This window comes from Dermacentor albipictus, chromosome 9, assembly GCF_038994185.2.
Source record: "Dermacentor albipictus isolate Rhodes 1998 colony chromosome 9, USDA_Dalb.pri_finalv2, whole genome shotgun sequence".
Taxonomy (NCBI): domain Eukaryota; kingdom Metazoa; phylum Arthropoda; class Arachnida; order Ixodida; family Ixodidae; genus Dermacentor; species Dermacentor albipictus.
Window position 1 is genome coordinate 98,418,408 of NC_091829.1, and position 21,317 is coordinate 98,439,724.

The following is a 21,317-nucleotide window of genomic DNA, read 5'->3' on the forward strand; positions in this document are numbered from 1 at the left end:
GCACATGTAGCCCGAAACCGGCTTGTGAAGAACCGATGCGTAAGTTATGCGTTTACGAACAAGTTTACAGAATTAAGAGCGCATTTGCGCAGGCACTTACCAAGGAACAACAAAAGTCAAATAGGTTTCGGGCTTAACATCTCCCAAAGCTTATCTCACAGTGGACTCCATCGTAGAGAGCTGCGCCTTGTGTATTAACGCCTGTGGTTCGTTACCACGCGCTAAAACTATGGTGTGCAAGCCTCACTGCCCTAATTTAATGCAGCACATGGTTACGGGAATCACTCTTCTTGAGGCTCGTTTTCGATATGGCGATCATAAATCCTCACATTTATGGTAATATAGACGCGGCTCACCATGTCGCTGGCGCGGACTGTCGTCTCTTCAGACAACGGGTTCCTAGTATTCTGCTATATCCAACAGAGGGACACATCGTACACCTGCATACGCACATGGCGTACGTATTGCGCTTGAAAAAGCATTCAAACGATCAACAAGGCACAAAAAACAGCGTAGTAACCGCGACAGCAGTGGCCCCCACTGCTCGTGTGTCCACAAAAGACAATCCTGAGGCACTGTTGTTTTTCCTCTCTCTCTCTCTGTCTGAGAGAGAGAGAGGACAATGACAGTACTGTCATTGCCTCACATGGCACATTGCGCTTCACCGGCTTCACCGGCACATTGCGCTTCAATTTTCGACGATAACCGGCTGTGTTTGCAGCGATCGTTGTGCTTCGAATGTAACTTGCGTTTGTGGGCTCAGGTTCACCCAATAAAAATATAGTTAAACTATTAAACGTTTTTCAGCCATGTTTCATCATCTGGAGGAGGTGCCCGTGCATTTATGTAACGAACGCCACCGCGAAGCCGCGATCCACCACCCAAGGACAACACCAACGTTAGAAAGTACCAGAGAAATCGCTGAAGGCAGCACGGACAGCTACCAAAGTACAGATTTCTACTTGAAAAGACGAGGAAGTGCACGGCCATGACAGCAGCTATAAGGGCAGCCCCAGTGTCACCAGCATGCATCGTGCTGCAGCAGCCCACGGAAACGCCGATGTTATGCGGATAAACATATGAGGACCCGGAAAATTAGCCGGACTGGTATGAAATTTACCAAATAAAAGAGCGACGACAAGCTGCGCCATGTCTTTCTCGCATTGTAAGACGCCGACAGAACATGGCTCCAGAATCGAGAAACCATAATAACAAAGCGGCACCTGTTGCGCAGTGGCTTCCTGCAGACATTCACAAGTGTCGTGGACAAAGAGCGAACCAAACTCGACTAAAAAGCCCAGCCCAGCTGCTCAATGAGACCATTGCAATCTTCACGAATGAGATGACCCGTCCATTTTGGCAGGATGTTCCGGAAATGTCTCAGGAGAGAAAAAAAGTCCGCTTCTTGGTACGGGGCGTCAAGCAAGAAATTTTTGCCGAAATGATCCGCAGCCCACCGAAGGCCATAGCTGAGTTCTTCAGAGAGGCAACGATGACTGAGAAAACTTGGTACATGCGCGCAAGATAATATGAACGCCAAGCGCTCACGGGGCCTCAGGGCGCCATTCAAGAACTGCGCTCTGATGACCTCCAAGAGACCATCAAGACTATTGTGCGTGAAGAACTGCGCAAGGTCTTGCCTTCGTCGCAACTACAGATGGCCTCGGTCACTGAGGGGTTCCAGGAGGAACTAAAGCGATCACGTGGAGTTCTTCAGATGCAGCTGCAATCCCCGCTACTCTAGCCAGACGCTATGACATAAGCCACCGTCACCCGCCTCCATGGTACCCCTCCGCGCCCACACCAGGGTCCTGCAGCACCAGAGTTCCGTCTTCCACCACCGCCGCTGCCAGAAAGCCCGACAGTGGCCCAGCGCAGCATCCCAAGGAAAGCCGACGCTCGGCGCACCCCCGACCACCGTCCGGTCTATCACTGCGGAGAAGCGGGTCACGTTTATCGCTTGTGCCCGTACCGTGAAATGGGACTACGAGGGTCCGCCGTCGACGCTCCATTCCGTCAGCAAGTTGAACGCCCTCACGATATCGCCCACTAGCTCGCCGCATCTCAGTGGAGCCCTCAACGACAATCCCATTCGCCGTCCCCAGGCCGCTACCTGTCGCCGTAGCACCGACCATCACTGGCCAAGCCGGCGGCCGGTCCGTCAGCCCTTATCCGGAAAACTAAAAGGAGCAGCCGATGGAGATGAGCTTGCTGTTTTCAGTTTTGTAAGACGCCGCCTTTTAAGAGCTGCAACGAGGGCTGCAGTCACCACCGGTGCTTTAACAATTCGACGAAAACGCCGAGACGGAAATGAACACCGACGCAAGCAGCGTAGGCCTCGGTGCCGTGCTAGTTTATAGAAAGCACAGAGTTGAAAGCATAATTAGCTTGCGCTAGCCGGTCACTGTCAAAAGCGCATGTGAATTATTCTACGACGGAGAAAGAGTGTCTTGCGGTCATTTGGGTTACAGTGAAATTTCGACCTTCCATATACGGCAGGCGCTTAAAAGTGGTAAGTGACCAGCTCGCCTGCGATAACTAGCAAGCTTAATGTATCCATCAGGTCAACTAGCGCGATGGAGCCACAGACTAGACCTTTGACATCACCGTGATGCGTAAGTACGGGAGGAAGCATTCTGACGGCGACTACCTTTCGCGCACCCCTATTAGCCCCGAGAACGAACACGAGCGGCGCTGCGAGCGCCGCTCGCGTGACGTCAGGGCACGGACTCGCGCCTGTCGTCTGCTACAGTTCGTGCGTTGTACGGGCGCTTTCTGCGGTGTTTTCGTTTGTTCGCCCTCGTTCTCTCTGCTTGTATACTTATGGTGGTCGTCTCAAATATATTTTTATGACGTCTTCCTTTGCGAACATTTATTCAAAGAGCTAATTTCTTAGTCAACAATGCAGCTCTCGAAGGCAACGCTACAGTGCCAGCCGAAGCGACGCAGACCAGCCCATTGCGGGTTTTTCATACGCGGATAGACAATCGCAAAAGCATAGCCTATAGGAATCCAGTTATGATACCATACCTGCCGCGGTGCAACAAGTATGTCACAAAGCTGGCTATATATGACTTCTACAGCAGTTAGGTTGATTTTATTCCGCTAAAACAGGTTTGCTCACGACGAGTAGTTCATGGTATAATATCGAATTTTTGAATTTCCTCACAGAAACGCTCGGCAGTAGCACGGTGACTTAACTAATACTGGAGCTTAGATTCTACACGCCTCACTTGCTTCTTTAACTGCTTGTCAACATTAGGCGGTTCTTCACGTGTTTATTTTTTTTAAGCGGCGGAAATTTGAAGTAAAGTTAATGAAGGCTTACAGCTATTAACAGAGTACAAATAGTAATGTACCAATATATATTCCCTTTTCCGTGCTACACGTTCAACTCACCTCTTTAGAGCGCGTTTGTTAATGATTAATAATGCATGTTATGTTCCTCTTTTTTTGTCTATGTTACCAAGTGTATATCATTTATTTATTTCAATGCCGCAGTGTGTTTTGCATTGTTATCGTGGAAATATTTCACTGTGCTTTCATACATTGTATAACTGCAATGTTTTATGGCCACTATATAGATGTAATTTATATGGCGCTTGATGTGTTACACCATGCAGCCATATTGTACCTAAGAGGGTGAGATTACCTCAAGCCGCGTCTGTGCGGCTTTTTTCCCTCATCCACCTCCATTTACCACTCCTCTGTACATGTGTGTGTGTAAATAGAAATTAATAAATCAAATCAAATCAAACTCACTTGAGAAATTCACTGGTGCTTGTTGCTTGAGGAATATACATGACGAATCTGTTTGGCAAACTGACACAGGCTGCTCGGCCCAATTTTTTTAGTGAAGTATGCCTGCTGGACCACATAGCTGCAGCCAGAAAGCAGTCGAAGCGTCAATGACTAGTAGTATGGGACATATTGAAGATATCGAAATTCCCCCTGTGGAGAGTCAGAAATCAAGTGAAAGTATATGCAATGCTTGTGGTGCTTTCTTTATGAATGTTTGCGATTGGATTGGAGCAAACTTAAATTAGCCTGCAAGGTTCTCTTTTAAGTACCGACGAAGCGAATAGTTATCCGTTTGTATAACTAAATAACGCTGGATCGAGACATGGTGAGACAAAAGGTGCTTGAATTTTCCTATTGTAGGCAATCTAAGCTGCGTAGTAGTAGCTCGAGAATACTTTAGCCATTCCAGTTGGCACTGTAAAAAATGCTTTATGGTTTTAATTCGAAGTTGAACTGAACTGATGGGTTTCGCGAACATAGCGTGCCTCGCCATACGGACAGTCGATTGCTACCGTTACGTGATCAGGGGTGTGCCATATTGTCAATAAAGGCTACTGAGGGCCACTATGATACATTTCATCACTTTCAGTGGAGTGGCTGTCGATCTAAACAACGAAACTTTTCTCTCAGGTGATTGCTACTATGGTGTTTGTGAATTAACTATGTAAATACTCTACATGACACGCCGTCGTGTTAGCAGCCATGAGCAATTCGTTTTTTGGAGACCTGTTTCAGAGGGGGATGAAAGTAGCAGCAAACATTTTCATAAGAAATGCGCGCCTAACTATTTTTTACGCATTAATGAATGGCCATATTTGAATAGAACAACACACCAGAGTAATAGGAATCATGATGACAGCTTCGCTGGGCAGTGTCTTTCTAACATCGGATAACATGTTGACGCCAATTACCAAATTTTTCTTCCACGTAAAATGCAATACCTCTCATAGCTAAATACTAAAGGAATGTTAAGTGTTTAGCGAAGTATCATACACAACTTCGCGCGTTGAATTTGCAGATATTCTTTTTTTAGTCAAAATTTACCGATAGACACGGCGCATATATGCATTGCAAAAACTTGTAGACCCCTTTAACGCTACTTAGCTTGCGATATCCAAGTCGCAAAGTTTCTCGACTCACACGCTTTTGAAGAAGAAACTGTGGTTAAGGTATTGCAGCTGAAAGAAGCCGACTTATTCTTCAATACGTACGGCTCGAGCCACCTATACCCCAAGCATACACGAAGGGAACGAGCGCGCGCGGCAGCCGAGCGAGCCGGAGCGAGCGGCGTCCTGGCCGTGACGTCACTCGCAAGAGGGCGCCATTCCTCTTTCTCGGGGCTAATTAACCCGCCACTGCAAGGTGAACTCGACAACGACGCCTTTCTAGGAACAATAACTGCAGACAACACCGCGCAACAGCAATGAGCAAATGCAGAGTTATGACGCTTTGTCGAGCACTTACAAGGATATACCGACGTTGCCCTTCGAGTATTTAACCCTGTATTAAAACGCAACAGCGTTAAGGAGGACGTGTCGCAGAAAAGCCGGTGTCGTCGGCGTCGGCGGCTTTGGCTGTGAGCGAAAAATGGCGGAAGGTAATTCATAAATAAAAACAACTTACAAGATGGCCTGAGTGGGAATCGAACCAGGGTCTCCGGAGTGTGAGACGGAGACGGTACTACTCAGCCATGAGTTTTTTTTTTCTTTATTGCCTGTTTTGTGCTTCTATATCAAACAACAAATGACATTTGAGAAAACAAGGCAAATTTGCAAGTTTTCAGCACCAAGTGTCAGCTTTATAGGGCTGACTATTTTAGAATTCTTTGAGCGCGGTCAAGGGTTCCACCCTTGGCAGCCACGCAGGTACACAATCGTGTGCTTTCTGAATTTCCACAAATCTCGACATGCATTCTCGGAAAAGCATTCCTGCAGGCCGAGCATCCGGATCGCAGTGATAGCCCGCCATACGGGCGCGCCATAGACAGTGAAGGCCAACTAGCATAATAAGGTCAAATGGCAGTCCATCATCGTTTTCTATAGATAAATATCTAATACCCTGTGGATCTAAAGGAAAGTCCTTTTTGATAGTCCTCTGAAGTACATCCCAAAAGAAGACACCCGCCCAACAATCTAGAAATACATGATCTATAGTTTCTGGTTTCTTACAGATCAAGCAATGCGAGCCCCAGGGTAAGAAAAACCCACGATCTTCTAAAAAGGTTTTGACATTCAACGTACCCGTGTGAAGCTTAAAAAAGAAAGACTTCGTCTCTGGCGTTACTGGTATTCTTTTCACCCGCTTAAGCACGTCTTGCCCTTGGCCTCCACTGTATATGGCCCTATACATTGGCACACGGAGAACTACATCGCATACATCTTTGTACAATGTTTTACGTTTCACTGAAAAAAGGTACTCATTTGAATATCTGACGGACAAAAAACGTACACTTAAAATAACTTCTCTAAGGAATCCACAAACCGGACCGCTCATATTGTCTGTGCAGACTACATAGCTAGGTAACGCGCTCCTTAGCCTCACTTGGCACACCGTGCGCAAGAAAGGATCGCTTAATTCGCGGAAAAATAAAAACCGGTTTACGACCTGTCGTATAAAAAGGTGCGTCATTCCCAAACCTCCGTCTTTAACTCGCCTGAACAAATTCGTTCGACTGCATCGTTCCCAATTCGAAGCCCACACAAATACTGCGAATACTCGGTGCAACTTCTGTATATTTACCCTTGAACAATGCAATACCTGCATTACATACCATATTTTTGCGACAAAAAATAGATTGCAGACTGTAGCTCTTGCAAACATTGACAGATGTCCACCTTTCCACTTGTTCGCTTTTATCTGTGTTTCTCTTGTTTGATCTTGCCAATACTCATCGTTATTTTTGTAATATTCCAGTGGGACGCCTAGGTATTTAACGGGTGTCGTCAGCCACTTGACATTGGCGAAAGTGACAGGGGTGGAAGGCCATTCTCCGTGCCAGAAGCCAAGACACTTTCCCCAGTTTACCATGCTTCCAGTTACCCTGCCAAAACCCTTCACTACAGCGATAGCTGCAGCTACACTCTCTTTATCTGTACAACAAACTGCGACGTCATCCGCATACGCCAGAATTTTAACTTCCCATGCATTTTATCTGAAGCCGTGAATGTTGCTGCTTTCAATGATCGCTAGGCACATTGTTTCTATGTATATACTGAACAGAAGGGGGCTCAGGGGGCAGCCCTGGCGTACAGAACGCTTTAGGTTAATGGGGGCCCCCACTGACTTGTTAACAATGAATCGCGTAGTGCAGTTCCGGTACGCCAGAGCTACCCCATCTCTAATGATGGATCCGACATTAATGTGGTCAAGGATGTCAAGCAAAATACCATGAGGTACACAATCAAAAGCTTTCTCGAGATCGAGCTGTAGAATTGCTACCCCTGCTTGCATAATGTCGCAGCACTCCAGCACACACCGCATCTTATGTATATTAGTCACAATCGAACGCACCATAATTCCACATGTTTGGTGAGGACCAACCAATTCCTTAATTACTTTCTGTAGCCGCCTTCCTAGCACTTTCATCAAGATTTTATAATCACAGTTAATGATATAGGCCTGTATGAGGAAACCAATTTTAACTTCTCTGTCTCTTCTGTCTTTGGTATTAATACAGTATGAGCTCCCCCAAAAGACCGGGGCAGGAAATTTAGTTCGTAAGCCTCATTAAAAAGAACTGTAAGCAGATGAGACAATTCTTTTTTAAACGTTTTGTAAAACGAAGCGCTCAGACCGTCAGGCCCTGGCGACTTGCCGAGATTCAGGTTATCTATAGCCTTTTCTACTTCCGTTTGTGATATGGGTGATTCCAACTCTGTTCTGGTGTCATCTTGCAGTCGTGGCATTCTCTCAAGAAATTCTTCTTTAAACCTCTCTGCATTCACAGGTCTAGAAGCAAAAAGCGCTTCGTAATGTCGAGCAAAAGCACGTCCTATGCTGTCATTGTCTGTCATTACTATCCCGTTATCTTAAATAACATCTATATGGTTCCGCCGGACGCGACATTTTTTGAGTCCAAGTGAGCGTTTTGTTGGACATTCATCTATAGCCATCGCTTCTACCCTGGCTCTCACTTGCGCTCCGCGATAACGGTTCTCATCATAAAGCTCCAGTTTCTGTTTGATACTACGCAGATCTTCGGCATACACACCTGGCGTTTCGCATTCAAGCGCTGTTAGCTTTTCAAAAATCGTCTTGAGCTCTTTCTCCTTCTTTTTGGCTTCAAACAATAAAATGCTGGATCTTTCTATCACTTTAATTTTTATCTGTTGTTTGAAGATTTCCCACTGCTCTCCTATTCTTTCCCCACTATCTTCATGGATATTCTTAATTGCACGAATCACAGCTTCATTGAAAGATTCATCCCTTAATAAATTGGAATTCAATTTCCATTGCTCCCATGAAAAACTCTTTCTCTCTTTCCTTGATCCTATTTGACATTTCACAAGGCAGTGATCAGTAAAAGAAATTGGCGAAACACCATAACTGCGGCAGTTTGGGATCGTATCCAGTGACAGGTACAGTCGGTCCAAGCGGGCATGGCTGTTGCCCTGAAAATGAGTGTACTTCACAGCTCGGGAGCCCTCTAGGCACTCTGCAATATCCTCTAGCTCATGATCTGCAATCATTTGTGACAATACATCACTGCTTTTGTCTCTAAGCATTCTTCCAGTTGACCTATCACTTGAGTTCAAAACGCAATTAAAATCCCCAACCAAAACAAGCTGCTTAGCAATGCACAAACACTGTCTTAGGTTAGAAAAGAAATTAACGCGTTCTTGCGCCACACTTGGAGCATAAACACTCATAACACGCCATGCGATATCACTATATGTGAAATCACACAGCACAAATCTACCGGAAGAACACGAAAAAACGTTTTGAACTGACAGTCCTGGATTCCTTCGAACAAAGAGGACGCACCCACCAGACCTGCCGATAGCGTGGCTCACAACGGCGTGGTACCGTGCAGCGAACCCCCGCAGCATGTTCGTCGTCTCCTCTTCTCCTACCAACTCAGCCATGAGTTCGATGGTTCGAAATGCGACAAAAGGGCCTCTAGTGAATGCGGTGTTGCCTTATAAACGCGCCGAAGAAGGATATACTGCGGTGTATATCCGTAATTATAGGCATTTAAATTACAGAAGTCGCAGTTTAACGAGTAGCTAAGTACGTTTCCGCTGCATTTTTTCTGCGCTTGGCGCACACGCAGAGCCATCTTGCGACAACGTAGAAGACCCCCTCCTCGCAATGTACCACGCTGCCCCGACAGGTGGCGCGCCACTCGCCCGCTTCTGAAGCTGTGCTGAAGCTGTGTTGAAGCTGAAGCTGTGCAGGGTGATTTGGGCTGGACTAGTTTTGTAGTGAGGGAAGCGAGCAGTAAAATTGAGTGTGAAAAACGGCTGAGGAATATGGAAGAAAGTAAAGGGGCTGGGAGAGTGTTCAGGTATCTGTATAGGAGAAACATTGATTCGCAGTCGAGGAAAAGAACTACGGAGCTTACTAGCAAGTATGCGGCCTGTAGGGTGGGCAACACATCAACAAAGGTCAAGCGGAAAGTAAGAGCGGCTTAAATATTCTCATTGGTGGCGGCAATGGAAAAGAAACCTGCCATGAGTAACTACTTAGGAGGAAAAAATGAAATCAGGAAACAAACAATTTATGAAAACTGAAAGGGAAGCTGATTACTTTTCGAAGCGAGATCGGGATGCCTCAGAAAAAGCACCTATAAAGGAAGATATAAGACGGAAGAAGAAGCATGTGCTTCCTGCGGTGAAGCTAGGGAGACTATGGAGCATTTCTTATTAGAATGTGAAGACGTCTACCCAGCGGTTGATTTAGGCACCACTGGCCTCCTTCAAGCACTTAGGTTCAGCGAGAGCAGTGAAAAAGCAAACATTTCCGCAATAGGCATTAGTAAGGTGCGATTAGAGGATTGGTGGAAGTAGGAAAACGACAAAAATGGAGACGTACAAAAGCACAGTTCGAAAGAGGGGATCAGAAAATTAGGGTGGGGTAGTTCGTAGTCTTTTTTCTTCTTTTTATTGTTTAACCTAGGTAGGACATTAGGCAGTATAATCGCAAGACCTTGGTGGCGCAACCTACCATCCCGTTCCAAAGGATACGCTCATAACATCCATCCATCTCGCCTCCATTTCGTTTGAGAGCATTGGGGCCGTGTGGGGACCAGTGCGCGAATGCCCCAATACCGTTGCGTTTAATAAATTTTCTCCCTCTCTCCCCGTCCAACTTCCAGCGTGCGTCACTCGAACTCTCGTGTTCAGGCGACGCGGCTCCTCTTTCCGCTCACAGCGCGATTCTTAGGTGCAGCGTCCAATGCGGGACCCCTCTGATGTGCGATCGCTGCGCCGTAGCGCGTCTGGTGGGAAAGGTCCCCTGCGATGTGTACCGCGCTGCTGGCGAGGAGTCATGCGTCTGCGTGGTGCTCTCAAGAGAGATAGTGTACGATCCAATCGAGACGTCAGCCCCATGATCACGTCCACCTTCATGGCGCATCGCGGTCCGGCTGTCAGTGCCGATCACGACGTTTGGCTCGCGCAGATCGTTTCTCGCTCCGAGACACCGAGTTCTTTGGTTCGTTTTGTCTTCGTTTTCCTTGCGCAACGACGTCCTCGTAAAAAGAACTTCTCCCCACTCCGTGCAATCTACCTTGTCGTCGTGCCAGCAGCACTGAGGCCAGAAGTCTTGAACGGCGATCAGACAGCCGGGCACCCTGGGTTTTCCCGTACGCTCGCAAAAATACAAGTACTATTAGCCACTCGTGACCACTGACGTCGCCCGCTACCTCAAGACAGGCCGTGATAGCCAGTGACGAAAAACACCACCGACAAGGTCATCACGTTTACTACAGCCGATCGAGCGTCCTTGCCGACACTTTCAGCAGATTGTGGTGAATTCGCTGGGACCATTTCCGACATCAATATCTGTAAGCAAGTGGATCTTCGTGGCCACAGACTACCTTACGCGCTACGCCATAACGAAAGCCCTGCCCAAAAGTAGTTCAGCGGAAGAAGCGAAATTTTTCTTCGATAACATCCTGCTGCGACATGGCGCCCCAGTAGCCCTCATCACAGACAAAAGAACGTCCTTTACAGCGGAGCTCACCCAAGCCATTCTGCAATACAGCCAGACAAGCCACAGGAGGACCACTGCCTAAAAAGCGCAGACGAACGGCCTAGAGAACGTGTGAACAAGGAACAAAACGCTCACCTACATGTTAGCGATGTATGTCGACATCGAACACAATACGACGAATGCCGTCCTCCCGCTCATAACCTTCGCTCACAACATGACTGTGCAAGAAACAGCGCAGATCGCACCATACAAGCTGGTTTGCGGCAGGAACTCAACCACGACTTTCGACGCCGTGCTCCCGTACGTCACCGACGAAGTGTATCTGGAAGTCGCCGCCTACCTTCACCGCGTTGATGAAGCCCGACAGCTCACCCGCCGGCCGGTCAAGAACCAGCATAGGGCCGAAAGCTGACACTACAATCTTCGACGACGTTACGTCGAGTGCCAGTTCTGCGACCGTGTTTGGGTTTCGACTCCAATACGCCGACGAATACTTATCTAGAAGCTTTTGCGGCACTATTTCGGACCCTACAAGATCACGTGACGTATTCCCGCACAGGTCATGAAGTCATGCTAGATGCTATTCTGAAATCACAGCGCCACCGCTCACGGCCTGAACTAGTCAATGTTATGCACTTGAAACCCTTCTGTCAACGCTAACTCAGAATTTGGGGGGAGGGGGGGGGGGCACCAGGAAATGTCGCAGTTGGTTGTAACCACAGGCGCTAAGCTTGTGACAGATAATATAACACTGTTCTTGTTTGTTGACTACTGTGGAGTTTTTGCCCGTGTGAAATAATTTGTGCCTCTGTGTACATATAAGGGAATTAGTTCATGGATTGTTTTGTACGGAAATATTTGTGTTTGCGGTCCCACGCCCATTTAGGAGAGTTTTTTATCTTTCACAAAGAAGCGGGGGAAGGGGGTTATTTTGTGCGAGGTATTCAGATGTGGTAGGCGGTGTCCGTGGTGCTGTGCGGTGCTTGTCCGAAATGACGCGAGCACGACGAAGACGACGAAGAGGCAATGATCGTTCCGTGTGGCGAATGGAAGGTAAAGAAAAAGAAGACCGGAAATTACGAACGAACAAATTTGACCAATAGCGATTTAACACGTGAAGAATGAGAAAAAGGAAAAACAAGTGCCGAGAGAAGCTCGAGGAACAGCACAGAATTGAGGCTTCATCATCATCATCAGAAGCGAGCAGTGCCAGGCAGCCAGAGCTCGTCGGGTTCCCGTACCGAAGCCCAGCTGCTACCTGGTTAATCCACTTACCTGGCGATCCCTCAGCCGGCCACGGTACCCTGCCCTTGGACTGATACTAATTCCAGCCCTGGGCCTTCCGTTGGTTCTGTGGGACAAGACTGTACCAGGCCTACCCTGCTGTTCGTTCCTAGGCCTTCCATGACCCGTACGGCCATATCACGCTCATCCCTGGCGTCATTGTGAAGCGGAATATACCGACCCGCCGACAATATATCGACGTCCACAAGGTGAACATTCACAAACATTATTTATCGCGGCGTGGGACTTTGTAATTCTTTGAGACCTTACTAGTTGATTCTCTGGGACTTTAGCTCCATTATTCAAGTGTGTAGTAGTTGCATGTTTTAATAGTGCTTCTGTTCACGTCAACTTGCCCATTCTTTTATTAAAAGTCACTCAAGATGCAAATTACCTCGTTCCTCTCGGTAACGAATGTTTCGCATTCATTAGTCATTTTTCCAAACATCTCTCACAGTGAGCGCGTATACCTCCATCGTGATTTTGTTCAGGCTACGCTAATCGACGAAGAAATGCAGAATTCTATCCTTCTTCTTCGCCAAGAATACAAGAGACACCCACGAGCTTTTCGACAGCTGGATGATTTCGTCGTGCAGCATTTCGTCGATTTGTTGTTTTATATAGATTCATGTTTGTGCACAAAACAGGGTAAAGACCCGCAATGGTTGCTCAGTGGCTATGGTGTTAGGCTGCTGAGCACGAGGTCGCGGGATCGAATCCCGGCCACGGCGGCCGCATTTCGATAGGGCCGAAATGTGAAAACACCCGTGTATTTAGATTTAGGTGCACGTTAAAGAACCCTAGGTGGTCGAAATTTCCGGAGTCCTCCACTACGGCGTGCCTCATAATCAGAAAGTGGTTTTGGCACGTGAAACCCCATATATATTATATATAAAACAGGGTAAAGGCACTGGCAGAGGGGTGGAGCGCATATTTCGGTTATTATGCGATGCTTAGCAACTGCTTTTTCTCGGATCCTTCATGACGACAAAAAGCAGTCCTTTTATAGCAAGAAGATACAATTGAATGTGCAATTGAATGGATGCAATTGAAATGTGGAATGCCTTACCTGATGTTGCTGTCGATCAGACGGATGTGCACAAATTTGAATGCTTGATTGATATTTTCTATCGTGAACACCCAACCTGATGCTATGAAGTGTCAAATTTGCTTGTGTTGTACTATTTTCCCTCCCTGTAACAACCCTCAAGCGAGGGTTAACAGTATTAAGAAAGAAAGAAAGAAAGAAAGAAAGAAAAGAAAGAAAGAAAGAAAGAAAGAAAGAAAGAAAGAAAGAAAGAAAGAAAGAAAGAAAGAAAGAAAGAAAGAAAGAAAGAAAGAAAGAAAGAAAGAAAGAAAGAAAGAAAGAAAGATACCATTGAGCTGTTCTTGCTTATGACAAGGAATAGATGGATCAATATCAAAAAGTGGTTCAAGGCCACGCGCCGTCGTTATATTTTCGGCAAAATCCAAGCGGGAACAAATGCATCGCTGACTGCTGCAACTTCTTCCGGCTATGCCACATTCGTGCATTGTTCAGGTGTTTATGTTCGTGGCTGAAGTTCGTCACGAATAGTTCTGCATTTCGTCGTCTTAACTGTGCGATACTGTTTGCAGCACCAATTTGACAATCGACCAGTAGCTGTTCGTCGCTCTCAACGATGGTTTGATGCCTGCGGCTGCTTCTGTGGCGACGAAAATCATGATAGAGGCGCGATGCGCGTTACTGACTCAGGTCTTCAAGTACACCTAGGGCGCGATTACTGTGAGAACGCTGCGGCGGTATCGCATGGCTTTATCGATATTAGGTCGATGACTTCACCACATTGACTCAAGAAGTATATGCCGAGGATTACGACCCATGACCATTGTTGTAAAACAACGACGGTCGCTGGGCTAGTCCGGTCATCATCCGTAACCCTTGCCATGCAGATTCCGGTCAGCGTAATTAAGTGTCCTCCAGCTGCCAAGATTTGATGGCCTTCCTAGGCACTCATGAGTTTCCTCAACCTGTCGGACAAGGAAGGGGCCAGCGCTGACACAGCAGTCGGCTCCTGTACAGGCTAAGATAGTGACACTGTGATCATCAACCAGAACATCGAGGTCGGTAGTTCTTAGCCTTACATCGCAGAGAGTGTCTTATACGTCGGGTCGTCAGGTCTCCTTTTTGCGTATTCTTCGCTTCGAGGAGGCACGTACCCAGGATTTTTTTTTTCAGGAGGGACGGGGGCGCATCCCCAAAGTAACTTTTCTATGCAAATGAGGGGCGGTGTACTTATACTAGCAGAAACCTTAATTCTCACCATTCGCTATAAAAGCACGTACACCCACTAAAGAGAAGCGAAACAAGGCGTATTTCGCAAGCATGTCTGTGACATACAGCTATCCTTTACATGACAAACCAGGAACCACATCAAATTGGCTCACGCAGGTAAGAAACGCAGCAAGGAAACAACCAAGAACAAGTCGAGCGGCGCTCGCCGAACAAGTCGAGCGGCGCTGCGAGCGGCGCTCGCAGCGCCGCTCGCGTGACGTCAGGGCACGGACTCGCGCCTGTCGTCTGCTACAGTTCGTGCGTTGTACGGGCGCTTTCTGCGGTGTTTTCGTTTGTTCGCCCTCGTTCTCTCTGCTTGTATACTTATGGTGGTCGTCTCAAATATATTTTTATGACGTCTTCCTTTGCGAACATTTATTCAAAGAGCTAATTTCTTAGTCAACAATGCAGCTCTCGAAGGCAACGCTACAGTGCCAGCCGAAGCGACGCAGACCAGCCCATTGCGGGTTTTTCATACGCGGATAGACAATCGCAAAAGCATAGCCTATAGGAATCCAGTTATGATACCATACCTGCCGCGGTGCAACAAGTATGTCACAAAGCTGGCTATATATGACTTCTACAGCAGTTAGGTTGATTTTATTCCGCTAAAACAGGTTTGCTCACGACGAGTAGTTCATGGTATAATATCGAATTTTTGAATTTCCTCACAGAAACGCTCGGCAGTAGCACGGTGACTTAACTAATACTGGAGCTTAGATTCTACACGCCTCACTTGCTTCTTTAACTGCTTGTCAACATTAGGCGGTTCTTCACGTGTTTATTTTTTTTAAGCGGCGGAAATTTGAAGTAAAGTTAATGAAGGCTTACAGCTATTAACAGAGTACAAATAGTAATGTACCAATATATATTCCCTTTTCCGTGCTACACGTTCAACTCACCTCTTTAGAGCGCGTTTGTTAATGATTAATAATGCATGTTATGTTCCTCTTTTTTTGTCTATGTTACCAAGTGTATATCATTTATTTATTTCAATGCCGCAGTGTGTTTTGCATTGTTATCGTGGAAATATTTCACTGTGCTTTCATACATTGTATAACTGCAATGTTTTATGGCCACTATATAGATGTAATTTATATGGCGCTTGATGTGTTACACCATGCAGCCATATTGTACCTAAGAGGGTGAGATTACCTCAAGCCGCGTCTGTGCGGCTTTTTTCCCTCATCCACCTCCATTTACCACTCCTCTGTACATGTGTGTGTGTAAATAGAAATTAATAAATCAAATCAAATCAAACTCACTTGAGAAATTCACTGGTGCTTGTTGCTTGAGGAATATACATGACGAATCTGTTTGGCAAACTGACACAGGCTGCTCGGCCCAATTTTTTTAGTGAAGTATGCCTGCTGGACCACATAGCTGCAGCCAGAAAGCAGTCGAAGCGTCAATGACTAGTAGTATGGGACATATTGAAGATATCGAAATTCCCCCTGTGGAGAGTCAGAAATCAAGTGAAAGTATATGCAATGCTTGTGGTGCTTTCTTTATGAATGTTTGCGATTGGATTGGAGCAAACTTAAATTAGCCTGCAAGGTTCTCTTTTAAGTACCGACGAAGCGAATAGTTATCCGTTTGTATAACTAAATAACGCTGGATCGAGACATGGTGAGACAAAAGGTGCTTGAATTTTCCTATTGTAGGCAATCTAAGCTGCGTAGTAGTAGCTCGAGAATACTTTAGCCATTCCAGTTGGCACTGTAAAAAATGCTTTATGGTTTTAATTCGAAGTTGAAGTGAACTGATGGGTTTCGCGAACATAGCGTGCCTCGCCATACGGACAGTCGATTGCTACCGTTACGTGATCAGGGGTGTGCCATATTGTCGATAAAGGCTACTGAGGGCCACTATGATACATTTCATCACTTTCAATGGAGTGGCTGTCGATCTAAACAACGAAACTTTTCTCTCAGGTGATTGCTACTATGGTGTTTGTGAATTAACTATGTAAATACTCTACATGACACGCCGTCGTGTTAGCAGCCATGAGCAATTCGTTTTTTGGAGACCTGTTTCAGAGGGGGATGAAAGTAGCAGCAAACATTTTCATAAGAAATGCGCGCCTAACTATTTTTTTACGCATTAATGAATGGCCATATTTGAATAGAACAACACACCAGAGTAATAGGAATCATGATGACAGCTTCGCTGGGCAGTGTCTTTCTAACATCGGATAACATGTTGACGCCAATTACCAAATTTTTCTTCCACGTAAAATGCAATACCTCTCATAGCTAAATACTAAAGGAATGTTAAGTGTTTAGCGAAGTATCATACACAACTTCGCGCGTTGAATTTGCAGATATTCTTTTTTTAGTCAAAATTTACCGATAGACACGGCGCATATATGCATTGCAAAAACTTGTAGACCCCTTTAACGCTACTTAGCTTGCGATATCCAAGTCGCAAAGTTTCTCGACTCACACGCTTTTGAAGAAGAAACTGTGGTTAAGGTATTGCAGCTGAAAGAAGCCGACTTATTCTTCAATACGTACGGCTCGAGCCACCTATACCCCAAGCATACACGAAGGGAACGAGCGCGCGCGGCAGCCGAGCGAGCCGGAGCGAGCGGCGTCCTGGCCGTGACGTCACTCGCAAGAGGGCGCCATTCCTCTTTCTCGGGGCTAATTAACCCGCCACTGCAAGGTGAACTCGACAACGACGCCTTTCTAGGAACAATAACTGCAGACAACACCGCGCAACAGCAATGAGCAAATGCAGAGTTATGACGCTTTGTCGAGCACTTACAAGGATATACCGACGTTGCCCTTCGAGTATTTAACCCTGTATTAAAACGCAACAGCGTTAAGGAGGACGTGTCGCAGAAAAGCCGGTGTCGTCGGCGTCGGCGGCTTTGGCTGTGAGCGAAAAATGGCGGAAGGTAATTCATAAATAAAAACAACTTACAAGATGGCCTGAGTGGGAATCGAACCAGGGTCTCCGGAGTGTGAGACGGAGACGGTACTACTCAGCCATGAGTTTTTTTTTCTTTATTGCCTGTTTTGTGCTTCTATATCAAACAACAAATGACATTTGAGAAAACAAGGCAAATTTGCAAGTTTTCAGCACCAAGTGTCAGCTTTATAGGGCTGACTATTTTAGAATTCTTTGAGCGCGGTCAAGGGTTCCACCCTTGGCAGCCACGCAGGTACACAATCGTGTGCTTTCTGAATTTCCACAAATCTCGACATGCATTCTCGGAAAAGCATTCCTGCAGGCCGAGCATCCGGATCGCAGTGATATCCCGCCATACGGGCGCGCCATAGACAGTGAAGGCCAACTAGCATAATAAGGTCAAATGGCAGTCCATCATCGTTTTCTATAGATAAATATCTAATACCCTGTGGATCTAAAGGAAAGTCCTTTTTGATAGTCCTCTGAAGTACATCCCAAAAGAAGACACCCGCCCAACAATCTAGAAATACATGATCTATAGTTTCTGGTTTCTTACAGATCAAGCAATGCGAGCCCCAGGGTAAGAAAAACCCACGATCTTCTAAAAAGGTTTTGACATTCAACGTACCCGTGTGAAGCTTAAAAAAGAAAGACTTCGTCTCTGGCGTTACTGGTATTCTTTTCACCCGCTTAAGCACGTCTTGCCCTTGGCCTCCACTGTATATGGCCCTATACATTGGCACACGGAGAACTACATCGCATACATCTTTGTACAATGTTTTACGTTTCACTGAAAAAAGGTACTCATTTGAATATCTGACGGACAAAAAACGTACACTTAAAATAACTTCTCTAAGGAATCCACAAACCGGACCGCTCATATTGTCTGTGCAGACTACATAGCTAGGTAACGCGCTCCTTAGCCTCACTTGGCACACCGTGCGCAAGAAAGGATCGCTTAATTCGCGGAAAAATAAAAACCGGTTTACGACCTGTCGTATAAAAAGGTGCGTCATTCCCAAACCTCCGTCTTTAACTCGCCTGAACAAATTCGTTCGACTGAATCGTTCCCAATTCGAAGCCCACACAAATACTGCGAATACTCGGTGCAACTTCTGTATATTTACCCTTGAACAATGCAATACCTGCATTACATACCATATTTTTGCGACAAAAAATAGATTGCAGACTGTAGCTCTTGCAAACATTGACAGATGTCCACCTTTCCACTTGTTCGCTTTTATCTGTGTTTCTCTTGTTTGATCTTGCCAATACTCATCGTTATTTTTGTAATATTCCAGTGGGACGCCTAGGTATTTAACGGGTGTCGTCAGCCACTTGACATTGGCGAAAGTGACAGGGGTGGAAGGCCATTCTCCGTGCCAGAAGCCAAGACACTTTCCCCAGTTTACCATGCTTCCAGTTACCTTGCCAAAACCCTTCACTACAGCGATAGCTGCAGCTACACTCTCTTTATCTGTACAACAAACTGCGACGTCATCCGCATACGCCAGAATTTTAACTTCCGATGCATTTTATCTGAAGCCGTGAATGTTGCTGCTTTCAATGATCGCTAGGCACATTGTTTCTATGTATATACTGAACAGAAGGGGGCTCAGGGGGCAGCCCTGGCGTACAGAACGCTTTAGGTTAATGGGGGCCCCCACTGACTTGTTAACAATGAATCGCGTAGTGCAGTTCCGGTACGCCAGAGCTACCCCATCTCTAATGATGGATCCGACATTAATGTGGTCAAGGATGTCAAGCAAAATACCATGAGGTACACAATCAAAAGCTTTCTCGAGATCGAGCTGTAGAATTGCTACCCCTGCTTGCATAATGTCGCAGCACTCCAGCACACACCGCATCTTATGTATATTAGTCACAATCGAACGCACCATAATTCCACATGTTTGGTGAGGACCAACCAATTCCTTAATTACTTTCTGTAGCCGCCTTCCTAGCACTTTCATCAAGATTTTATAATCACAGTTAATGATATAGGCCTGTATGAGGAAACCAATTTTAACTTCTCTGTCTCTTCTGTCTTTGGTATTAATACAGTATGAGCTCCCCCAAAAGACCGGGGCAGGAAATTTAGTTCGTAAGCCTCATTAAAAAGAACTGTAAGCAGATGAGACAATTCTTTTTTAAATGTTTTGTAAAACGAAGCGCTCAGACCGTCAGGCCCTGGCGACTTGCCGAGATTCAGGTTATCTATAGCCTTTTCTACTTCCGTTTGTGATATGGGTGATTCCAACTCTGTTCTGGTGTCATCTTGCAGTCGTGGCATTCTCTCAAGAAATTCTTCTTTAAACCTCTCTGCATTCACAGGTCTAGAAGCAAAAAGCGCTTCGTAATGTCGAGCAAAAGCACGTCCTATGCTGTCATTGTCTGTCATTACTATCCCGTTATCTTCAATAACATCTATATGGTTCCGCCGGACGCGACATTTTTTGAGTCCAAGTGAGCGTTTTGTTGGACATTCATCTATAGCCATCGCTTCTACCCTGGCTCTCACTTGCGCTCCGCGATAACGGTTCTCATCATAAAGCTCCAGTTTCTGTTTGATACTACGCAGATCTTCGGCATACACACCTGGCGTTTCGCATTCAAGCGCTGTTAGCTTTTCAAAAATCGTCTTGAGCTCTTTCTCCTTCTTTTTGGCTTCAAACAATAAAATGCTGGATCTTTCTATCACTTTAATTTTTATCTGTTGTTTGAAGATTTCCCACTGCTCTCCTATTCTTTCCCCACTATCTTCATGGATATTCTTAATTGCACGAATCACAGCTTCATTGAAAGATTCATCCCTTAATAAATTGGAATTCAATTTCCATTGCTCCCATGAAAAACTCTTTCTCTCTTTCCTTGATCCTATTTGACATTTCACAAGGCAGTGATCAGTAAAAGAAATTGGCGAAACACCATAACTGCGGCAGTTTGGGATCGTATCCAGTGACAGGTACAGTCGGTCCAAGCGGGCATGGCTGTTGCCCTGAAAATGAGTGTACTTCACAGCTCGGGAGCCCTCTAGGCACTCTGCAATATCCTCTAGCTCATGATCTGCAATCATTTGTGACAATACATCACTGCTTTTGTCTCTAAGCATTCTTCCAGTTGACCTATCACTTGAGTTCAAAACGCAATTAAAATCCCCAACCAAAACAAGCTGCTTAGCAATGCACAAACACTGTCTTAGGTTAGAAATGAAATTAACGCGTTCTTGCGCCACACTTGGAGCATAAACACTCATAACACGCCATGCGATATCACTATATGTGAAATCACACAGCACAAATCTACCGGAAGAACACGAAAAAACGTTTTGAACTGACAGTCCTGGATTCCTTCGAACAAAGAGGACGCACCCACCAGACCTGCCGATAGCGTGGCTCACAACGGCGTGGTACCGTGCAGCGAACCCCCGCAGCATGTTCGTCGTCTCCTCTTCTCCTACCAACTCAGCCATGAGTTCGATGGTTCGAAATGCGACAAAAGGGCCTCTAGTGAATGCGGTGTTGCCTTATAAACGCGCCGAAGAAGGATATACTGCGGTGTATATCCGTAATTATAGGCATTTAAATTACAGAAGTCGCAGTTTAACGAGTAGCTAAGTACGTTTCCGCTGCATTTTTTCTGCGCTTGGCGCACACGCAGAGCCATCTTGTGACAACGTAGAAGACCCCCTCCTCGCAATGTACCACGCTGCCCCGACAGGTGGCGCGCCACTCGCCCGCTTCTGAAGCTGTGCTGAAGCTGTGTTGAAGCTGAAGCTGTGCAGGGTGATTTGGGCTGGACTAGTTTTGTAGTGAGGGAAGCGAGCAGTAAAATTGAGTGTGAAAAA

At 46.1% G+C, this 21,317-nt stretch overlaps 1 long non-coding RNA gene across 2 annotated transcripts in view; it reads left to right on the plus strand.

Annotated features, from left to right (window-relative positions):
- Window positions 1-21,317, plus strand: part of LOC139049550 (uncharacterized) — a 65,971-nt gene that overhangs the window by 37,127 nt on the left and 7,527 nt on the right. Inside the window, exon 6 of one of the 2 annotated variants that reach the window (XR_011508392.1) lies at window positions 808-1,016. The exons of the other annotated variant lie outside the window; for it this stretch is intronic. This is a non-coding gene — a long non-coding RNA (uncharacterized lncRNA). Of the gene's footprint in view, window positions 1-807; window positions 1,017-21,317 lie in introns of those variants that run through there. 2 annotated transcript variants of the gene reach the window in all.